The following is a 23,295-nucleotide window of genomic DNA, read 5'->3' as shown; positions in this document are numbered from 1 at the left end:
TATATAAAAAAAATAATCCTGAGCTGGTGAAAAGGCATCCTCTAATACACAGGATTTTCAAATAGTGGAGAAAGTGGGACTGGGGCAAAGTGATTCTGGAGTGATAGTGTCCCTACCTACCCCATGAGACCTAACCTGCGCTGAAACAGATCCACAGGAGCCACCAGCTAAAATGATGTATAGGTTGTCCTAAATTGTAGCATCAGGCTGGTACCTTGTCAGATGCTACAGAAACAGCTCCAAGTCGCCTTTGTCCGGTCAGGTAGTTGCAGTGGTGGCAGCTCTGCGGGACTGTTGTAGCTGTTGAGGTAGATGGGACCATGGGCATCCTCCCTGAGATGTCACTGGTGGAAAGGTGGCCTGAGGAAAGCCTCCAGCGGTCCTGCAGCTGGGCCATGCTTTGACTGAGCATTCCACATTTGGAGCGCTTATCTGGGCTCAACCCCCACTAGCAAACGCTGGTGTACATGGCCAATTCCTGCTTCTTGCACTGAGGTCAGAGCAAGTGGTGCCTGGCGGGAGACCAGTGAAAAGATCACGAAAGAAGCAGCTATCAGCTGATGACTTGTGCCGGGAGGCAGCAGGCGAGTAACCTTGCTCCATTTTATGGTAGTGCTTCACCTGCGAGTGCCCGCTGTGAGTGAAATTGCCTGGGCTGGTGCTGTCCTTTATCAATTTCGCTCTCAGCAGGCTCCGCAGGTGAAGCGTTTCATTGCAGGAGTCAGACTCCGCTCTCTCCTTGACAGCCTGAAATAGGAGGTGGGGAAAGGAAAGAAGGTAATAAATGGCCAGAGAAAAGCAAAAGCAGAACAGAGGGTGGTGAGAAGCAGGATGTGACTTAAACGGTAATGGTAATTCATACTCAGCCCTCTAATTCTGGGGGAATTTGACACTGAAAAGAGCTTTACGTAGCTCTTTCAAGCTTTACAGTTAGACGTAAAAGAACTTCACAATTAGAAGTGAAAAATTATGGTGAATAGTATTATGTTTAAGATGCTATGTAAGATGATGTGGCTAAAATTAAAAGATAATTTTCTTGATCTTCAGCCTAATGGAATTATAGCGGCTGTTTCCGGGAGAAAGCCAGGCAAAAATTCTTTTTTTCTGTTTTTCTAAAGTCTGCATTTCAGATTTTTGTGGGCTTTGGGTTTTGTTTATTTATTGCCCCTTCTTAAGACAACCTGCATGTGACTTTCAGCGTTGCTGGGCGCCTGATGCCACTTCCCTTGACTTCAGAGAGTTATTCAGCATTCAAGATGAGAACCATGCAAAATCAGTAACTGCCTCGGAACATCTGACTGCCTGTTACTGAAGAAAGAAGCTCAGTGATTCAGGGACAGGGATATCAATGCAGCTTTAAATTTCACAGACCCATCTCTTTCCAGCCAGGTATATCCTAGGGCTTCTGGGGAGTGGATGACAGCACAGACCCAAAGCATTTGAGCTGATTCCTGGCTCTGAGGGGCATTGCTTGCATGGAGACTAGGAGGTTGCTTGTGGAGCCGCAAGCATCCCGCTTCAGCCGCAGCAAGCTGATGTCTTGAACCAGGGACCTGCAGGGGACATGGGCAAGTGATGCCTATACCTCCTGTAGGCCCACTGCAACAGAAACTCTGTCCTAGTTATGTGTTTGGGAGGCAACTGCACTGTGTAGCCCATCCCTGAAGTTTTGGGGATAAGTAGTGGCTTTTTGTTTCAGTGATGTGAGGTGTGTATAACTGTACCTGGAGGCTTGTGGTTTGCTGCTGGTTAATGTGGGAAAACTGGTTGGGAGGCTGCTGCTGGAGGAAGGCAATCTGGGTGAAAAAGATCGCAAATCATCAGAGCTCTCAAGTTTCAGGAGAGTAGGGAGTGAAAGCAATGGACTAATGAACTTAAACCGGAAGACTTCAACCCGCTCAAAGAATTGGTAAATGCAGTCTTGTGGAAAGGAATTTTAATGGGAAAGGGAACCCTGGAGAGCTCTCAGCTCCTAAAAGAGGCACTGAAGATGCGATGAAAAACCACCCTAATGCAGGAGGCTCGCAGCAAGAATAGGGAGAGGCCAGTGTGGCCGCCAAGGAAGATGACCTGACAGTCAAAGTGATGGTGTAAAAGGTGTCTTGCAGGCAAGCAGTACAAGGAAACCTTCTAACACTGTCCCATATGACACTCTCATGGGCCAACTAGGGGCATGTGCTCTTCATTAAACTACTGTAAAGTGGGGTAAAAAGGAGGTAAGGCATCAGGCAAGCATGTGAAAGACAGGAGAGGAAGAAAGCTGTGGAGAGGGAAGAAGGCACAAAATGGGGTAACTTTTTTTCCTCTGAGAACAACAAAAAAAAGTCCAAAATAAAACCCCAACACAATATTACACATCTAGTGTTGTAGTTTCACACAGATGCCTATGTCTTTATAGCATTGGTGTGTGACTGTGAATGGAATCTGATTTGCCAAATCAGTAAATACAAACCTGCCCTATGCTGACGGAAACATTAAGATCCTTTGCATGAAGCTTTTTGTTTTCTCAAATGAGGGAGAAAAGCAAGCAAACCCACTGCAGCTCCTCCCATAATAATGTTCCCTTTTATGTTCTAGAGGGTGGGGTCTCTAAGTAGGCAAATTTGAATGATTAAAAAAAATCAAGAGGCGCATTTTTCTGATGAGCAGACTACAAGAGGTAGTTTTGCCAGCTCCCACCCACAAACTGGTTTACTAATATTATTTGCCCTCCTTTGCAATTAAACTTCTTTCTTAGGTGCCCCCATTGCCCTTTGCAGAGTGACCTGTTAGCAGTGTTCAGGTAATTCGGGGGAAGGAGACCACCAGGAGCTGGGGGTCCTCCTATTCATTTTCATGTAAGATCTCTGCTGAGATCTTTTTTAAAGCATTACTTCACATGCTTTAACAATTTTTGTCAATATATCCAAATCAGTAACAGGATGGAGGTTAGGCTAAATCTTAATTAAATTAACAGTCAATGGGATTAGGATGTCAAAAGTTGATATAAAACATCAGCTAGGAGAATTATTATGTCTGTTATTCTGTGTTATAAATTTGTTGTAAACTAGAGGAATGCTGGAAATTTCACATTGCATTCTGATTTGTCTTCCGTATCTCACCACATGTAATAAGATTATGCAGATTACAGATAAACAGAATTGCCTCTTTAATTTACGGTTGGTGGGAGGAAGGGTGATCAGATGTGAAAAAATCCGTGCATGCTAATTTACATAGAAAAGAGACAGAAATGCTTGGGGAGATCTGGTAAAAAGATGATGGCTCTTTTGGTGATTTCTTTCTGGAAATTACAGTACATTCCCTGGGAGGATCACTTGCCATGCTCTACATGATCACTGCACAGACAGGCAAAAGCAGAAAACAGGCTGTAGTGACAAGAATCTCACCTGGTGTGTGAGTTGCTAACAAGGCAAATCTCAGGATACTTGTAATGAAAATCATCTATAAACACTCCTACATGGTGGGTAGGTCTGCAGAGGTTTACTTTGCGCTGCTCAGAAAGAGGTGTTTGTTTTCTGTTCTCAGGTTTGGTTGAGCAGGAACACAGGACAGTGCTGCTGAGAAAATGGCAAGGTAACACAATCCAAAATCTGCCAGGGCCAAGAGTTTTGCAAGTCATCCATTTTTTGGTTTGGGGTTGTTGGTTCTTATTTTTTTTTTTTTCAGATTAGGTGATCTCCTAAATAGTACGACTTTGTAATGCGCAGAAAACTTGTAGTCCTAAATGAAATTAATATAATATTTAAATGCAGAAAGGGTGATTACGGTTCTGATATTACACGGTGCTGCGGCTGTATTCACAGATACTCAAACTGCGTGCACTGCCAGTACATTGCATGTGGATCTTTGAACACACGGTTTCAGCATACATGAGTTTCTATACTGTTCCTCCTTCATATAGATCAGTGAGTGCAGAGTGGTAGTCTGGAGGGCTGGCAATGCATATAGTGCGTTCTATGCATTCGTATGGACTGTAAAGCCTCTTAGTGCTGCTGTATTTGTGTTTGGAGCACTGTGTGTCCTCCAGGAGTTTTGTAAGCCAAAAAAGAAGAGTGCAATCTGTGATGGCTTGGCCTGTCAAAAAACAGTGAATCCGGAAGCAATTACCATCAACAGCAGAGTCTGCTAGTGCCTTGGCACCTCTGGTGCAGTGGGAAAGGCTTTGTAAAGACATAATTATATTTGTGTGATCTGGCTGAATGGAAAATGCATGCAACCTATGCATTCATTGCTCTGAGTTGGGTGACATGTTTGGAATGTAGCAAGTTACGTGTCTGCCCATGTGTGTAGTGTTCCATTGATTGTTTGCAACTGCTCTGAAATTTCATCCGTGCTAGTGATGTAGGCCAGTCCCTACACTGATATTTTTTATGGAAAGATATGAGATCACAGAGTTACAGAAATGTTGGTTGGATGGGACCCTGGAGATCACCCCACTCAAAGCAGGACTACCACCAGTGTTATACCGTTAGGTCAGCTGTGCCTCTATCCAGCCAAGTTATAGAAAGCCTCCAAGGAAGGAGCCACCATCACCTCTCTGGAGCACTTAGTAGAGAAGGTTTTCCCAATGGCCAGTCTGAACCTCCCCATCTGCTGTGTGTGGCTGTTGCCCCTTGTTACGTCCTCTGGCACCACCAGGAAGAGTTTGAATGTGTCATCTTTGTACCTGCTCTTGAGACAGTCACAGGTTGCTGTTCCACCATACTTTGGGCTCCTCTTCACCAAGTGAAACAAGCCCAGCTCCCTCCACTTCTCTCACACTGCATCTGCACTCCAGACCCTGGGCCATGGTGACGGCCCTTAGCTAGACCTCTCCAGTTTTTCCACATCCTCCCTTGAAGCAGGGGCTCCAAAAAGAGGATGCTGTACTCTACCTGCAGACCTACCAGTGCCATGCAGGTGTCTGTTTCATCTGCTGGCCACCCTCCTCCCAACACTGCTGAACATGCTGTTATTTGCAATGAGATCATACTGTAGTTTCGTATTCCTCTTGTCACCCACCATAGCCTGCAGGTCCTTCTCAGCAGAGCTGTTATTTCCCAGCTTGGGCTTATTCTGTCCCAGCTGCAGAACTTTTCACATATCCTTGTTGAACTTCATGGGATTTCTGCTGTGTTTCCAAGGTCTGTTTACCGATGCTTTACCATTCGGCTTGTCAGGCACTCCCTTAGTTTAGCAGCATCCACAGATTTGTTTGAGGATGATGCATTTATGGATTTGCATTCTGCCTCCTCATTCAGGTCTTTGATGAGAACAAGGAATGATAGTGGCACCAGTATCAGCCCCTGGGGCACTCTGCTTGTTACTAGCTACCAAAGGAGCAACAAGATGTTGATCACTGCCTTTTGAGCCCCACAGTCCAAGCAATTTTCAAATCACCAGACAGTAAAACAGACATCAGACCATCCTACAGCTTTGGCCCAGACTTCCTCAGCTCCCAAGCACAGGTGTCATGCAACGGTCTGCCACTCATTCAAGGCTCCTTACCACTTCAGCTTGCCTTCTGCTACGTGGGACTAGATGCAGAACAAAGCTGATGTTGCTGCTGTGGTAAGAGTACATGGTTCTTGGGCTTGCTCTTCTTGTGACTTTTCAGATTTTTCACAGTATACTGGTGACACAGTGACATAGATCCAGGAACTACCAACTCTGTCAGGTGTTCACAGCTCCTAGTAGTCTATCAGGCCCTGTCTCTGTGACACAGTGTGCTTTGATTTTGCAGGGACGCTGGAAATCTCTTTTCTTCTTGACTTTCTTGATTTTCCACACCCACCTTTGTTTTTCTTAAGCCTCACATAGCCATCTTCATTCCTTTCTCTTCTATCCAGATGTTTTTTTCATAATGGTGCCCACCTCTGCTGGCAAGCCAGCCCTGGCACTCTCTCTGCCACTAGCCTGGAGCGTTAGTGCTGGAAGCCCCAGGCAAGAGCAGCTCCTGTGGGTGGGGAGGTGCCTGTGGGAGGGCATGGCCATGGCCCACTGCCCTCTCTCCTGCTCCTTGCTCCCTCTCCAAGCCAAATAACGAAACATTTGTTCCTGACAAGCAGATGGGGATGAATTGGCAAGAAGCCCGGACTCCTTATAACTTAATCTCTCTCTTCTCAGCTGTAAGTAAAGAGAGTTTTGTCTCAAAAGAACGTGATTCCTTTGGCTTTGCCACCAAATATTTGCTCACTGACATCTTTTTTTCTAATACTGTTATCCCAAGAGAAGAAATGGAGAGTCAGATTTCCAGCTACTGAGGAAAATTATCTGTGGGCAAGGGAGGATGGATGAGAGGCCATTCACAAAAAGGCAGATTACTTCTGATGAGGATATCATGCCATTTACAAGCTTTTATCTCTCTATAAAGTGCTGTGCTGCCTCAAGTATTGTAATAGAATAGGCATAGGGAAGTGTCATCTTCCATTTACTCCAAGGAAATTGCACTGAGACAGATGAGCTGAGGAATTCCTGTAGAGAGATTAGAGAGTCTCGTGGTGGGCTACTCCTCCAAGAAGCTTTGAATTTCGGAGGCTAGAGCTAGAAATTTTACTCCATTGGAAAGCCTGTTTTGTTAGGAATGAACAAAAAATGAAATCAATAATAAGCTGACCAGTGGCATCACATTTCAACATGCGAGAGGTCACAGCCATATTCCATAGAATATGGCAAAACCCCATTAAACATCCATAACCTTTTTCTTTGTCAGAAAATGTGCAAGTGTGCATTTAATTTTCCTCCATTGACCATGCTTTTCAATTCTTATGGAACTGGGAAAAGGGATGGACACATGTAAATCCTGCAGAAGCTACAGCTGGAATGTAGCCTAAAATCCACCCAGGGACAGGAGGTGTCTTCCCTCTTCTCCACTAGCCCACTGTTTTGAATAAATTGCTGAGTGATGGGGTATGTGTTGGCTAGCAGAGTAGTTGGCAGGTGTGGAAATACTAGTACCTGGCATGAAGCTGAGGCCGAAGTTGGGAACACAGACATATCAGATATGTCCTGATATTCATTAAATCCTCCCCTGCTGGGACTGGGGAGCTCCTGATGGACCCATCCTGGGTAATGAGCGAGAACAGCTCCTGCAAAAGGAGCTGGGCTTTGAACTCATGAGTTTTGCCCATGTCTGCCGCACCAAGAGCCTGATTTATCCAAGCATCCAGACAGGAGCGATAGCTGGTCAGAAGCTGGTGCGGGGATGGAAGGGAAAACTGGACAGGGCACAGCGGGCTGGCAGGAGCTGGCTGTGTTCCTGGGGCTGCATGCTTTTCCTGCCTGCCTGCGTGGCAGCAGCCTGTAACGTCAATTAGCTGTCCGCCCCAGGGCTGAGGGTTCAGGGCACTTGACATGGCACTAGCGAAGTGAAGGACCTGGTGCAGAAAACCAGTGCTGCAGGTAGGCAGGCAGCAAAGACCCAACCGCAGAGGGCACCCACCATCTCTTGCTAGTGCTAGTCGGAGCTATATTTAGACTATTCGGTTAATGAGTAAAAGATACATGAGAAAATAGCTGTTACTTCTGTGTGCATAGTGGCGGCACTTGGTGGCACTTCAGAGGCCAAGAAGCCGTGCCTAAGGCTGCCCCGAAAGCACTCATGGAGCATGCCCTAAGCACTGCGCTGGCTCCCGCTCCCGCGCTGCTCTGGTGGGCTCGGCAGCCCCAGCAGAAAGTCGGGGCCGTGCCGGCCATCGAGCTGTCCTCCTGCTCCTGCCGCAGCGGTGCCTGCTCTGAGCGAGGCAGCCGGGCGCGTCTGCCCCGTGCCACTGATGGAGCGGCTGCCAACCCGCGCTGGGCCTCGGGCCGGGCCACCAAGGACGGCTGCTGAGCTCTCCCCTGCTGCCTGTTGATAAGCTTTGGTGCTTTGCAATTCCCCTTTCCAATTACTGGCCCCGCTCCCCGTGCTGGCTGGGCCTGGCGTGTGCTGCTGGCTCGGCGGCGATGCCGGGGCTGTGGGGCTCAGGGGGGGAGGAGATGGGAGAAGCGGTGGGGCAGAGCAGGGATGTGCATCGGTCACTGGGAGGGCGTCGTCTCGCAGCTGCCTTTTGCAGAAGTCCGTGGAGGCTGAGGATGGAGTTGTCTGGATGAGCCGCACAGAAGTGGCCCTCGTGCGAGTTATGTGTAGGAAAAAACTTTTCCAGTGTTAGGACAGGGACTCGGTGAGTACCCAGGTGAAGGATGTTGTGGCACGTCTGTCACTGGAGGCCAGATGAGAGAAATATCTTTCTGAAATGGCTTGGGTATAACTGACTGGTTTGGGGGCAGGGAGGTGGGGAGGGTGGGCCGGTGGGCCCTGCTACCCTTTTTTCTTTGGCTGCATTGCTGTATTGCTAGAAGAAACCTGGGGGGGATCGTCCATATAGATTTAAAAGTACAGCATTTAAATACCAATGCCACTATTCTAGGTATTGTGGGCTTAATGCTTTCCCTTATGATAGGCGCATTTCCATTTCTATAACATCCACATAAAGTTATTTGAAGCTCCAGAACTGGCCTCCTGTGACTCTGAGCCAACAAGCAGCCATCCCGCAGGCGTCAGCTGGCTGCCGGCTCACCCTGTGGCAGCACCGGCACAAGGCAGGGTGCCCAAGCTGGTGGAAATCCCAGCTGTCATAAGGCTGGTGCCCTTTTCTCACCTCCTCCTGATGCAGGCAGTGCACTGCCAAGTGCCAGGCATCCCTGTGGCATGTTTTGTGCCCGAGACTGCTTTTCAAGCAGGACAAATTATGGCAGAGCTTGTGCAGCCAGAGTTGCTCGTGAAGGATGGATGAGCAACCTGAAACTACAGAGGGCAAAAGTGGGAAGCTGGCATCTTCATTTCCCCTCTTCCCTAAATTCCATCTTCCTGGAAGCTGGGCTCCTAACCCAGGCTGGCACCGAGGTTTTATTGGTGTGAGACTGGAATCCAGCTCAGACTGCTGCTGCAGGGGCTGTGCTCCACAATTAGCTCAGAAAAGAGGTCTCCAGAGGGACAAAGGGTTTCTCACCATGAGAAAGAGCTCTCTATTAAAGTGTCAGCTCAAAAGCAATTCTTATCTGAGTTGAGAACAAAGAAGCTGCTGGCTGCATTATAATTTTTAGTATTTTAATTTCTGAAAATACTTTTTAAAATATAAAAACATCAGAATGAATATGCGCAAATCGTGAAGATCCAGTCTTGGCCTTGAAAGGAAAGAGGTAACAAGCATGGCTCGGCAGCTATCCTAAAACCCCTGTGGCAAGCAATAATCTTGAAAAAGCCAGTGCAAGCTATGTTTTCAATTTATAAATTAAATGTATTTAAAATTTATGAACTTTGACTGCATGAATAACTACTTCATTAGACTTTAAGGCTGCATGTTTCCTTGGCTTTTTTCATGGTAAAGTAAAACACATTTCTAATAAACATGGAAAGAGATTCCAAGCTAGAGTCACTACTTTTATGTAAAGGACCCTCCAGACTCATTAAAAAAGTTTACCACCTAAATAAAGCAAGCACATTGTAATTCTTGAACTCATAAAGTTGGTAATATATACAGAATATTAGCCTATTCTTACATGTACACCTCGGTATCGATGAACGACATACAGTGAGGGGTTTACTATAAGGAAATTAGCATATAAAACTATGTTTTGGTAAGCCTTAGGCCGAAACATGAACTCAAGGAACAAGAGGGCGTAAGCTCAGCGCTGCTCTGATTTACTGAATAAGAATGGCTAATTATATGCAGATCCTGAGGAGAGGGCTCTCTGGTGCTTTGACACCAAAGCTTTAGCTGTAACTGAAATTGCCCCATTTCTCCTAGTTTATATCAACTATTTAGACCCCTTTGACAGCCAGCTGTGTGGACGTGGGGGAAGGCATGGTGGTGCCTACACCATGCATTGGGCCACAAAACAAGGCTGTGGCTGAAAGAGTTGGCACCATGCACTTCTCCTTCCCAGCACTGGTGCATCCACAGCTGGAGTACAGCATCCTATTTTGGGACCCCTGCTTCAAGGGGGATGTGGAAAAACTGGAGAGGTCGTGGTTCAGGGCTGCCACCATGGTGCAGGGCTACAGTGCAGGTATGGCGTGAGAGAAGTGGAGGGAGCTGGGCTTGTTTCACCTGGTGAAGAGGAGCCCAAAATGTGGTGGAACGGCAACCTGTGTCTGTCTCAAGAGCAGGTACAAAGATGACACATCCAAACTCTTCCTGGTGGTGCCAGAGGACATGACAAGGGACAACGACCAACATGGCAGATGGGGAGATTCAGACTGGCCATTAGGAAAAACTCCACCAAGCGCTCCGGAGAGGTGATGGTGGCTCTTTCCCTGGCTAGATAAAGTCTGACTTAATGGTATAATGTTGGTGGCAGCCCTGTTGCAATGGGAGATTGGACTGGGCGACCTCCAGCAGTCCCATGCAACCAACATTTCTGTGATTCTGTGGTCCTTTTCCTCAGAGCAAGGGAGAAGCATGTCCCAAATCATCAGTCAGTTCACCCAGTCAGAGAGAGAGAGGGCAGCTCTGCCAGATCCTGGCTCCTGAGGGCTGGTCCCAGCCTAGCTCTTACTCATAAGTGTGTGTTAGCCTAGGCTGGGGTTCAGAAACAAACCTGCAACAAAACCTGTCAGCCATAGATAGCTGGCGTCTTAAAGCCACCAGTGTCTGAGTTCCACATGGTTGTGTCTTGCAGTAGTCACAGCTCAATGTACTTCTGCGTTGTGAGGCAGCCTACTAGCAGTAACCCCCCCAATCTCATTGTGGGCTAAGCCATAGGAGACTCCAAATGAGGCTGAAAGCTGCTCCTTCAGTTTCAAACCTTTAAATTGTCCACACAAATCCACACAAATTTTTCTCTCTGACTCTAGGAGTAGCCAATACAACTTGTCTTCTGAAGACAAAACCTAGTTTTGCAACAGCTTCAACTAAGTTGGAGCCAAATGATGGAGCTCTTTGATACAGTAAATCTTCTGTTTAGTGGGGAGAAGTTATCTATACACTGTACTCAATCACCAAACCCATCTTTGAGAAACAACTTGAAACTTCCATGAGTTTACCACCTTTGCCTTCCTTTTCCAGCCGCTTCTTCCCTTCTCTGCTCCATCTAACACTGCTTCCTTCTGGCACCAGCTGGACTCCCAGACCTTCTCGTTGTCTACCTCATGGCTGACAATCCTTAGGGCTAAAAAAGCTCACGGGCTGCCCTTTGCAGAGCTTACACCACTTGACCTTCAAGGGAGTCACGTCTCTGTCCATTTACCATGCGTAGGAGTAAGGGAGGACCCAACTCAACCGTAAGACTGCTCCAATGCAGCAAAGTACAACAGTCTCAAAGGATGATGGCAGAACCAAATCCTCATTGGCTTGACCACAAGGTGTTTTCACTAGTATGAAACAAAAATAGGACTGTCAAGGGCATGACTGTTTACATGCCACTGCATGGCAGTGCGCAGGTGAAGCTAAGGTCCATCTCCCCAGCCTCGTGCAGCAGAAGGTCCCTTCTGGGCAAACCTGAGGGACCTGCAAAAGTCTTTGGTATTCAAAACTCATCTTCCAGTAAGATGTCACCTTATGTTCAAGTCCAGTACTGACAAATCCTTCGTCAACTTTTACTCTGCCTTAGCAGACACTCTGGTCTTCATGTGAAGCATTGTATATATAATTTGTATTTGGTTCTTCTCCTACATTGGAATTAGTCACATGAAAATTACTGGATTAGCTTTTGTCTGTGAAAACTCTGCTCTGAAGAAACCCTTTCCCAGCTGTACTCGAAAAACTGTCCCCAGCCTTTCCATAGTCTCAAAGCTGACACAGCCAGTGCTGTCTCTACGTTGCAGCTCCTTTCCTCCTTGGCCACAGAGGTGCTCAAAGTAACACCGGAAATCTCACTTCACAGTTCTTGCGTGACAGCAAGAAACAGAAACCACGCAAAAGAGCGTTTTTTTTCCTGAGCCAGCTCTTGCACGTTTGCAAAAGGGACGGGGTTGCTGAGCAAACAGACTTGCCCCATCTCTGATTTCTTTGATAGTAAGACCATATGGGCCACCGAGCTGGTCCTCACTCTCTGGAGCTTTTCTTTGTGGATATTGCATGTTCCTTTGAAAAAAAACCCCAACAATACAAACCCAACAAAAAAAACCCCAAAGCCCAATGAGTTTACTAAGTGAAACAAGCAGGTAAGGTAGTGCTGCATATGGTGCTAGTAAAATTGTAATAGTGAAAGTTGGCAAGAGCCAAGCAGCCTTTGTATTAATTCTCTGGAGCTTCAGGTAGAGCTTAATGTAATTACTTGCTGTACTTTGTAGCATTTTAAGAGAAAAGTGTGTGTTTTAAAAAGTTATATTTCCAAATGAAACAGTCAGGTCTGGAGCAGACAGAGTGCCTGATTCTGGTCCCTCTGAAGTCAACAGCAAAACTCCCGTTGACTTAAATCAGAGCAGGATTATGTCTCAAATCTAAGAAATAACAGCAAACAGAGCTGTGCTCTTTTTAAATTCACTGTCCAGGCTACCAGATTGTAACTTTTCCCTGCTATTTTCTCCACTTGAAACTCCAGACGGTTTGTCTCTCCTCAGCTCCACTGGCTGGGTCTGAATATTAACGTTGAAACTTTTTTCTCACATAAAGATACCTGTTTTGCATCTCAGTGTATGTGGGTGAATCCATAGATCCTGAATCTCACCCACATGAACACAATGATTTCATTCATACTTCTATATTTCAAAATACACACAGTCTGTCAAAATGTCATATATCTAATTTTCCTGGGTAGATTCAAAAGCCCTGAATACTGAGGACATTCACATTTCTGCAAATAGAAGAATTTAAAGTGTTGGGAGGATTTCTGGGAGGAGCTTTTAGTGTGTTTGTTTGTTTGTTTGGGGAGGTTGTTGCTGGGGGTTTTTTTGTCAATTAAGGCATTAACCAAGATTAACTTCCTTGTTGAAGGCAAGGCTGTGATCCTTAAAACCTGCCTCTGATTAATTGAATTCTGTCAATCAACATTGTTTGCTTACTCTTATCAAAAGCTGGAATAGATCTTACTAGCAGCCCTTTCCCAACACGCCATTGATAATATTAGCAAAGCCTGACCCCTTGATCATGAAATTAGAAAAGAATATGGGCACATTGCTTTTATTTCTTGGATTTGGTATGTAATCTATAAAAACTGCGCTTGTGGGAACCATTTTTTTCCTTGGATGTCCAAATCATCTTGCTGTACATTTTTTCTCTAACTAGCTTGTCATTTCAAAGTTTCTTGAAAGTACCTGCTTCCTCGTGGGTACGTGTAGGTCTTCCAGATTTTCACTGAATGCCTGAATAACAAAAATGAGGATCTAGGCCATCTTCCCACCTCTACCTTGCTTGGATCTCACCACACCGGCTGTCAACAGAGCAGTCAGAAGTGACACAAAGCTGAAATGCATTGAGATCCTTGCTCTGCCTGAACATTGGCTTAAGAACTAGTCCCCAGACCTCCCTCTGTATCAAACGGTACGCGAAGGAGCCCTGCTATGGCCATCTGGCGCTGGATGGAGCCTTGTATCAGTTTGCAGTTCACCTTCTCCTATGGTTCCTATGAGCAATGGCTTTTCCAGCACCTTGGCTCGCCCTGTTATTTCTGTTCAAGTGTTTATGGTCTCTAATCAGCACCTAACTTCCCTGTACTGGAGTTTGTCCCATACCTACGGTGGGGTTTTCATTTGAGCTCCTCCTGGCCTGCTTTCAATCACTGGGATCACGTGCCTGCAGAGGGAGATGAAAAGCAGGTTTTATTAAATGGGCATAAACCACAAAAAAAGCTGCACTGGCTTTTGATAATTTCAGTCTGATGAACTGCAGTGTTTATTATCAAGGTTTTCTTATTGATTCTCCTTTGAGATTTCCCTACGAGGGGAGGAAAACGTGGTCCCGCTCTCAAGGTGGCACCCACTTCAGCTGAGGCTGGTGGGACCCTCACCCCCCTTGGCTTTATGGTCCCTGTTTACTGAGAGGATCTCCTCCATGCCTTGGGAAAGGCATTGACACTCACTCTGGTTGTGAGGTCTGGGACTGTCACCATCTGGCCCTAATGCCAGATGACACATTTAAATGCTGTAACACCCATGGGTGTTCTCCAGAAATCAGGGTTCCGCTGCCCTCAGGGTCGTGAGCTTCCTCCTGCTGGCACCTTTCCTACCTCCCCCTCCCCACCCCTGCACCTGGCCTTGTATAATGGAGACAAGAAATTAAACTGGAGCACATGCACCGGTGCCTTTTTGTTTACCAGGGAGCAATATTCACTCCCCTGTGACCAAGGAGATGCCGGGCAGCTGGATGGCTGCAGAGGTCCTTGGGGCTGCCTGTACAAACAGTCTGTTATGATGTGCCTGCAAAGCTTGTGAACAAGCAGATAGTGCTTTGGGGACACAAAAATGCCTGCTGGCCCCTGGGTTCCAGACTGGGAGAATGGGGGGACATAAGGGTCCAGAAATACTCTGTACAGTGGCATCCTCCTGGCTGAGCCTCCCTGCTGCAGGGTCCTGGACCTCCTCCTCCATCTCCTCCTGCAAGACCTGGCAGATGAGTGGCTGGAAACCCAGAGCTCGGTGACTACCTGGTCCTGCAGGTGCATTTCCCTAGTGAAAGTGAGACTCATCTGTAAAATAAAACAGCTGGGGCCTTGAGGCGTGATAAAAGAAGCGGCACTGTTTCATGAGCTGCAAAAGGGAAGGATTTGCCCGTCTCAAAACTGCCCACCAGCATTATGGTACCTGTGTGCAGTGGTAGCATTGAGGAAAAACAGTGCTGCCAAACATTTGCAGCATGAAAAAGATGCATTTTTCTATGGGAAATTTAATGGGGAGAGCTCCCAAGGGCAACCCCCGCACAGCTCCGCAGGAGCTCGGCTTTCGTGAGGAAAGGTGGTTTAGGTGCCAGCCTCAGCCACGCCACACTGACCGGGTTTTACTCCCTGGTGCCATACACCCATTGCCTTCCACCAGCCAAAAATCCCCCATCTTCCTCACTGTGTGTCATTTCCCACCCTGATGCAGGGCTTTAGGTCCAGGTCCTCCCCAGAAAGGAGCGCTACGAAAGCGGTGGCTCAGCAGAGGCTGCCAACGCGGAAAGCGAGAGTGGGTTTTGCTTGGTGGTGGTGGTGATGGCCACTGGCATTTCCGCCGGCTAAATACGGGGTAGCCGCTAAAAACAAATCCTGCTCTCAGTTTCACCACTGAAATCGAGGGTGTTTTGTCTGGTTTCTAACGGGAGCATCGGCTCTGAATAATTTCACTCCAACAGTAAGCGAAGATGCACAATAGTCCAAAATTTGAGATCATGAGATCTAGCCCAAGCCTTTTTCTCAGTTTTGCTTTGAGGTAAGCTGATGATTCAAAGTGAAACCTGGCTCAACCCATGATAGTTACTTACTGTTAAATTTTACCTTACCAGGAAACATTTGAGGCGTGTAAATGAGAGCCCTCCATCCCCAAAGAGGCTGAGGCCTGAACTTCAGGCAGGAGTGAAAGCATCCAACGAAGGAGCTGAGGGAAGCTCTGGAGAAAGATAAACTGCCTGACTGTAGGTATTTCCATCAGGCAAGCTTAACACCTCTTACCTAAACGTCTGTAATTCATACACAATAAGAAGCAAAGGTTTTAAAGCAAGGATTTCCGTGCTGTGGCTCCCGTAAAGCCCGAGTGTGGCTGAGACCTCCCTTCTGCCGCCATCCCTGCCGTCGGGCAGAGGTGGGGAGACGTGAAGATGTGTTTGATGGAGGTGCAAGCATGGGAGACGCTTGGCACTGAAGCTTTTGGAAAAAAATCAGCTTCCAGGAGCTGTGGCAGGGAAGATTTTGCATAGGTTGATGTGGAAAGTGTCCTTCAAAAGCTAAAAAATAAAACTAAAAATGGCATTTTCCATCTGAACGCTTTTAAATTCTCTAAGTAGAATTAGATTTTATTACAATGTTTAATTATTATACTAATGACTGGTAATAGTGTATCGAGCTAATGTGACTCAAGAAGCCCTCGCTTTCCAAGCACAAACCTTTGATTTTTCTCCCTCCCTCGTTGATATTAATAAGCCGTTTGAACTCCGTCCGCTCCAGCGAACCTTTCCCGGGGCGCTGGCAAAGGCCGGACACGGGTGCTTGCTCCTTACAATTCCTGCCGGTGCAATCCCACGCCGGCGGGGCTCGCCCTGCGCCGCCGGGCCCGGGCCGCTGCCTCGTTGAGCCGGTGCCCTCTAGTGGCAGCGGGGAGCGGCTGTCCCCGCCGCCCCAGCCCCCCAGCCGCCGCCCCCCGGGGCAGGGCACCGCCAGCCCGAGGAGGGTGGGCGCCGGCTTCCCGCTTCCTCCATCCAGGTGCGCAGGAACAAGTTACCTGCAATTTGTGGTAGGTGTTTTGTGCATGTATCTCCCCTACCACAAGATCTAATCCTTCTAGTAAGTAGCAGTTAATGCATCGCTGTTAGTGCATAAGCCCCAACCGACATCTCTCGCGTGTATGGGAAGGCAAGCCTGCTTCCAAGGCGGGGGGGGGGGCAGCAGATTTCACCTTTAGGTATCCTAGAAGTAGGATATCTTTATCCTTAATTTATTTTTAATCTTAGGATTAAAATCTATTTTTGCTCTCTCTTCCCTTTCTGAATTTCTTGCTGTAAATCAACATTTCTTTGGCATCCCTGACTATGGAAAGGATGTGGGTTGGGACCCAGTGCCCCTGTCCTCCTCCATGCCCCATCCCTGCTCTGGATGGGCTCAGAAAGTGAAGGAAATCATCTCCTTCTCCTGCACTTCCACATTGCTGGCCCTCTCACACAAGCTCAGACCCCAAGCAAAACCAATTCCCTTGGCCAACATGGGCTGAGGTACTCAGCCTCATCAGCTCACCTCCTGTCTGGGCACCCTGGGGTGGGGACCAGCCCCAGTGTGCACTAGCCCCCTGTGCCCCGCCCCCACCAGCATCCTCCTAGGGCAAGGAGGTCTCCCACCACCCAGGCCAGCTCCCCACCACCTTGTCAGCCGCTGGCGGTCCCAGGGCAAACCACTGCTGTGTGGAGAGGTGCCTGGGCCAGGCTTCACCACGCTTGATCTGCACCGAGCAGGGCCACACTAACTTGTCTCAGTCCCACAGGTGATGAGGGATGGCTTTTCTTCCTTCTTACCAAAACTGCTTTTCTTCCTTTAAATGTTTTTTTTCCACTAACTACCTGTCCCTCCTTGCCTATGCAGGGCAAGGTGTATTATGAGCCCCATACAAGGCTTTGCAATTGGAGTGCAGCAGCAGATCATCCAGAGATGAGAAAAACCACTTCCTCCCGCCACCACCTCTATGAATCTGCACCAGGACCTGCTGACAGCTCTGCGCCACCCTCCTCAGCTCAAGTCGAGAGAAGTACCTGCCATCAGAAACTCCAGAGTTGCTCAACACTTCTTCCCTGCTGCACAGTGCACATGCAGAAGTGACCGCAAGGTGACTTTCCCCCATAGACACTGGAGCATCTTATAATAGGATCAGCATCACTATGGCTTTGGTGAGTCCACGGTGCCTTCCTGCTCCTCCTGAAAGCCCCAGAGGTATTAACATGCCACCCCCGCTGTGCCAGGGCTTGTCCCTGGCATCACCCTGCTCAGGGTTGGTTGTCAAGGCCCTGCGGACGCCCTGCACCCTCGGGAGGGCAGTGAAAGGTCAACACTGCCTGCAGAGTGTGGGGTTGCACCTTGGCACGTTCCCTTCCTCTGGCAGGGCTGTCTTACCCTGCTGTGGCATTGTCCCATGCCACCCAGCTCCCTGCTGGCAGGCAGCACATCGCACCCAGCAGCACGGAGGCATGTGAGCAAACATTTCCTTGGAGGAAATGATCTTCAAGCAAACTTTTAGATTGGCCTAAGGACATGGTTTGCCACCTCTTGAGCTGGGTGGCTCAGGGTAGGGGGGATATCCATTTAACCCCTCCTGTGGACCTGGTCTCCACTTGTCCTGTGGAGAGAGTGATCACTGTGCTCAGGGATCTTTCTCTCCACAAAAGCCCACACCCCATGCATTAACTTGGATCTAATTAGTATCTGCTCAGTGGGCCTTATTCAAGGGCCTGAGTGCGGTACCTTTTACCTCAGACTGGATTCTGTGGAAAAACTGGGTCATCCAAGTGGTAAGTGCCTTTTCCTTGTTGAGTTTAGCACAATTTGCAAGATCTCCTTATTTCAAAGAGCCCTGTTGACGGTGCACCAGTCCTTGGACCCCACCAGCTCTGGGGAGTCCACCCACAGATATGCTCTACCTCGAAGAGCAGGGTGAAGATCTTCATGCCTCAAGAAGGAAACGTGCTCCTGAGCATAAAACCACCTTCATCACTGTCCTCACCCCAGCCTGCACCCAGTTACAAACATTAATCCCATTGTCAACACGCATCGCACCAGAAAAAGTGTTCATAGCTTTTAACTCACAGATCAACCATGGAAAACAAATATCGGGAAAAACTGCCCACAAAATAAAAACCACACAAGCAGTGAAATTAAGAATGATTTAGGTGCAGGAGCCTGACCCAGCAGACCCAGCAGCATGAAGCCAGCAGGGAAACACGCATCCGTGTTGGCGGGTCCACCTTCAGGTCTGGCTGCCAAGGGTTTGCCAGGTCACCTGTGTGTACAGAGCCTGGAACTGAAACACAGCTCTGACCAGCAACACGTGGAGAGGCTGGGTGGTGGGAAGCGGTGGGGGGGCTGCTGCTGTGAGCCCTGGACGCCTTTGGGTGGGCGGCAGGACCGGCCACCTGTCAGCATCCCACTGGCAGCCATGGCCGGGGTGGACATGGCTGAGACTGTTAGGAGAAAGATCTGAAGGCAGAAACTGCTTTTTCGCAGCGAGAGGCATTCGGTCTGCCAGCTGTAGCCAGGCTGTTAATCTGTGAACTAAGTGTGGGTGGGGAGACGGTGTGTATCCTTATCTGCACCTTCTGGGGAGTATCAAAGTCTGGCTATTGAAATGACACTGTCTTCATTTCTAGTAAATACTAATTTTAACCTTCTTAGGGGCTGGCATTTAAATCAGATTAGGATGATGAGTCTATTGTCCCAGACTACTTGAATGCATTTTAAAAAAAACACAACCAAAACTAATCAGGCCATGGCAAACAGGTCATCTCATGTGAAATTGTGTGTTTAGTAATCAGTGGTCAAGGCCAACTGAAGTCATCAGATTACTGCAGTGCTGGAGAGATGGGAAATCACTGGCCTCCCTCAAATTTCCCTCAGCTCTTGAAGAAAAATACCCTGTGTTTCTTGTTCTTTTAGAAATATTCTTCGTTATTCCCATTTTCTATCAGCTGAGCTTTGACTCATTCTGGCACCGACCATTTGCAACCAGAGTGGTCACATCCCCTCCTAAGCAGGGACATTCAGATGGTTATAGGGAGCTGGTGATTAAAAGACACATTTAGCAGGAGAGCTAAATTCCTGCTTGCTTGAGGGTGATCAGTGGTAGATGGTGCGATACCCACGTGTGCTGTATGTGATGGTACTAAAGAACCAGCAGTATGCTGTACTAACTGTGTGAGGATGGAGACCTGTTCCTGCATTTGAAAATCATTTCACAGTAATCAGGATTTTAGATAACTTTGAGGTCAGACTTTGGTGTGAAGAACAAAACGCTTCTCTGACTGCACGTTTCCAGATTACACATTTTAACAGCTCTGAACTGCATGGGTTGCTGCAGACAATTAATGCTGGCGAAGAGCCAAACAAAAAAAAAAAATCAGAAACTCGCTTCCACAACAGCTAAGCCACATGGTATTTTGTCACAAGCAAAATACTTGCTGAATAACAAATTTGTGATTTTAACAGCCTCTAAAAGTTTCCAGCGCGGCTCACAGGCAAGGTCCTGCTTTAAGACTTCTGGCTCTGTGATGCTAAACCATACAGCTGCAACTTGTAAAGACAGTAATCTAGACCACCTCATTCCCTGCCTCTGATCCCTATCTGTGAGATGCAAATCATTGCTCTGTGTCTCATTGCAGAGGTAAAATCTGTGCACAGAGGCACAGATGCTCGGGTGGTGAGCAGTAGGTAGGTTCAGCAGCAGATGGAGGGGAATTATCCCTGCCTCCGCGAGTCACTGCGTTGGAAGTGCTCACACTTCCCGCTTGCGCAAAGCCTTCCCAGGAACAAGGGGGCTTGGAGCAAGCCATGGGCAGCGCTCTCACTTGGGGTGTTAAAAGCTGATTTTTCCTCCCCTGTCCCTGCTGAAGTCAGGCAGGGGCATCTGCTCGCCTGGTTAAGGTGTGGCTCATGGCTTCTTGAGGTGGCTGAACGCGTAGCTAAGCAGGCTCTATTTCTGTGTGTATGGAGGGGTTTTGCTGTTTCTTGGAAGGGTCTCCCCTTACACTAACATCTGATTCTGCTTTTTCCAAAAAAAAGCTTAATTTTGAGGTCAATTTCCTCTATTTACCATGTACATAGAAAACTCCCCCGAAGATGCAAAAGCTTGTACTATTTTTTTTTCTTTTTAGTTTTTATGGAGTGCTCAGAAGTCTCTCCACTTGCAATTATGCTGTCAGACCAAACTCTTCATGATCACAAATCATTTAAAGCATTAGGCATCAAATGTAGCTACATTAGAGTCCAGAGACTCAAGTGTTTTCAATAAGCATTAGCAGCTAAAATGTTGCAGTCTTCCATGAGTATGTTAAAAGTGAGTGAAACCCCAGGAAGCAAAATTTCCTCTATGAAGAAATAATTTGGTAACTATATTCCCGGGCAAGTAAGGGAAGAGACCAACCGCAACTGAGACTCAGGAGACAAGAGTGGAGAAGCAAAGGCATGTAGTAAATGCATTAAAAGAATATTCAGCCAACAAATCCTGAAAACTATGGACATTTAAGGTGGTAAGGTTTAAGATGCATCTGTGGTCTTACAAGTAAGCCCTAAAAGGTAAAATCTGGTGACTGCAAAGTAAATCCTTCAAGACAATCCAAATATTTAAAGCATCACCAAAATTCAATCTGGTTAAACATTTGGGGTTTAAACCCATCTGGTTTAAGCAGCACATCTTCTTATGTAGACACACAGAGCTGCAACACAGCAAAGAGAGATGGAGCAGAAGTTGCAGAGGGTTCGGTGAAGCACATCACCTGCCGCAAGTGGACTTCAGGGGAAAAGCTCTACAGGGAAGGCAGCTGCGGAAGAATGCAGGGCTGGGCCCTGTGCAGGACCTGCACGGGAGTTTGGTACCATTTTGTTGGGGGAGGACACCAAGAACCTCACCAGAATTGCACCATGGGGCTGAATGTCTCCCTTCCCTGTTCCCAATGACTTCTAACCTTTTCAAGGGTGTTATTATCTAACAGCCAATTTTTCTTACATCTTTGAACAAGGTCTTACTCAGATGAACATGGACCTTCATGAGGAAACCACAAAGTAAAAAAGGCAATTCACCCTGAGGTGTTGCTCCCTACTTACTGTTCAGCCCTAGAAGTGCCTGGTATCTATTCCCGGTTTCCCAACTCGCGGCAAAATCCTGTGGTACATGGAGGTATGAGTAGATGCATGTAGACATGCACATGCATTTGTGTCCTGGGCTCTCAATTCTGTTTTTAATTGGAAAATTCCATTACATTTGCAATACACGTGGATCCCATGGGATGCCCTGCTGCGTCGCCGGGGAAGCCCTTGGGTGCCACAGGCAGGGGCTGATCCCGGGCTGGCTGTGGGGTGGGAGCAGGCGCCGTGTGGGAGCAGTGCAGGAGGCTGGACTGGCAGCACTGGCTGTGGTTACATATCCCCGGTGGTTTCTATTGTGCAACGTCTTTTGGGTCTGTATGGCTTTGGCCAGACAGGTTCGGTTTGGGTTTGGGTCTGGTTTTGCTGAAAGATGGCCTCGGGGTGAGTGCTGCCAGAAAATTCCCCCTAAAAATGGCTTAATGATTTCTGAAAATAAAATTCAAGACAGAAATTCCCTTTCATGTGTGAAAAAATAATGCTGTGGTTTTGTAGAGAGGTGCTAGCCTCCCAAGGGAGCCAGCTATTAAAGAGGGATTACAGAGGGATGTGCTTACAAGGATGTGGCCATTGGTTTTTTGCTTGCTGCACAAACTTTTGGCATCCTCTGGCCAAGCTGCACGTCCCCCCAAAATATAAGCTCAGTAGAAATGTTAGTGTTTGCTCTCAAATCTCTGAGGGTCTCATCCATATGCTGCTGCACAAAACTTGCAAGCAGGACTGGTGGGGTCCATGGGAGGCCCTGGCACTGGCCAGACCGGCGGAGGGAGTATAGATGCTGGCAGCTCCAGGAGGGCAGCCTGCAATCGGTCGAACATGTATCCCAGCAGGAGCCGATGTACGCCCACATCTCTGCTTTCCCTTGCTGTCTAGGGAGCAGCTGTAAAGCAACCAGCCCATGGTGCTGCTCGTCTCCCCAGAGAGATGGCACATGTCACAGCAAGGCACAAAGGTCTGCAGCGTAGCCATGCCAGTGGCTGGCACTGGTGAGCATCATGGCTCTGAGGTGCCACATCTTCCCTCTCCTGCCTGCTCTCCTAGGCAGCACAAAGAGAGAAGAAAGGAGTAACAAAAGCAATACCAAAATGGCACGTTGCACTTGCATTCCTAGTGCTATAAATTAGGAGATGGCAGCATTAGGACCGTCTGAAGTCAGCGAGGTGCTGTGGACGCAGGCACCACGTGCCTGCTGCTGGGTGGCTGCTGGCTGCTTTCCCCCAGGAGCCGTGCTGTGCCTGGCACCGCGTGGGCAGCACTCTGGGGTGAATCACCTCTGTGGTGCGAAGGGATTGCTCTTTGCTCTGCCCACACCAAGCCTAGGCAGTGATAGCCACAAAAGCTAGAGAGCTCACTCTGGCCACCGCTGGTAAGGGAGGTACTTGTTAAAGAAGGTTTCATTAAGGTTTTACTCCGTAGCGAGCTGGACCCACCATACTGTGGGACTCTGCAGGATTTGGGGCCGAGGAGATGGAAATGCAAAGAGGTGCTGAGTGCTTGGGGCTGGCAACACAGCTGGTTACAGCCATGCTTTCAGCAAGCAACAATGAACCACTCTGAAAAAAACCCCAGGTGCCAAGGTCCCCAGCTATTCGCTGTTCACCGTGACTTCTCTGAGGTTTCCTTTCCCACAATAAAGCAGAGAGCACCCCACTGGCTTGCGTGCAAGTGCTGGGTAGATAAATCAGCAGAGGATGCTGAGATGTTGAGGTGGGTTGAAAACTGGATGAATGGCTGGGCACAGAGGGTGGTGATCAGCAACACAAAGCCTAGCTGGAGACCAGTAACTACCAGTGTACCCAGGGGTCAATACTGGGTCCATTCCTGTTCAACAACTTCATCAACGACCTGGACGACACCACTTCAAACTGC

At 47.9% G+C, this 23,295-nt stretch overlaps 1 long non-coding RNA gene across 1 annotated transcript; it reads left to right on the top strand.

Moving 5' to 3' along the window:
• The first annotated feature begins 150 nt into the window (after positions 1 to 150).
• On the top strand, positions 151 to 22,135 carry LOC129735458 (uncharacterized). Its single transcript, XR_008731113.1, has 4 exons — positions 151 to 1,389; positions 15,381 to 15,509; positions 17,164 to 17,465; positions 20,990 to 22,135. It is a non-coding gene; the product is annotated as an uncharacterized LOC129735458 (long non-coding RNA).
• The last annotated feature ends 1,160 nt before the right edge of the window (positions 22,136 to 23,295 follow it).

This window comes from Falco cherrug, chromosome 2, assembly GCF_023634085.1.
Source record: "Falco cherrug isolate bFalChe1 chromosome 2, bFalChe1.pri, whole genome shotgun sequence".
In the NCBI taxonomy this organism is placed as follows: Eukaryota; Metazoa; Chordata; class Aves; order Falconiformes; family Falconidae; genus Falco; species Falco cherrug.
This window is presented reverse-complemented; position numbering and strand designations above follow the sequence as displayed.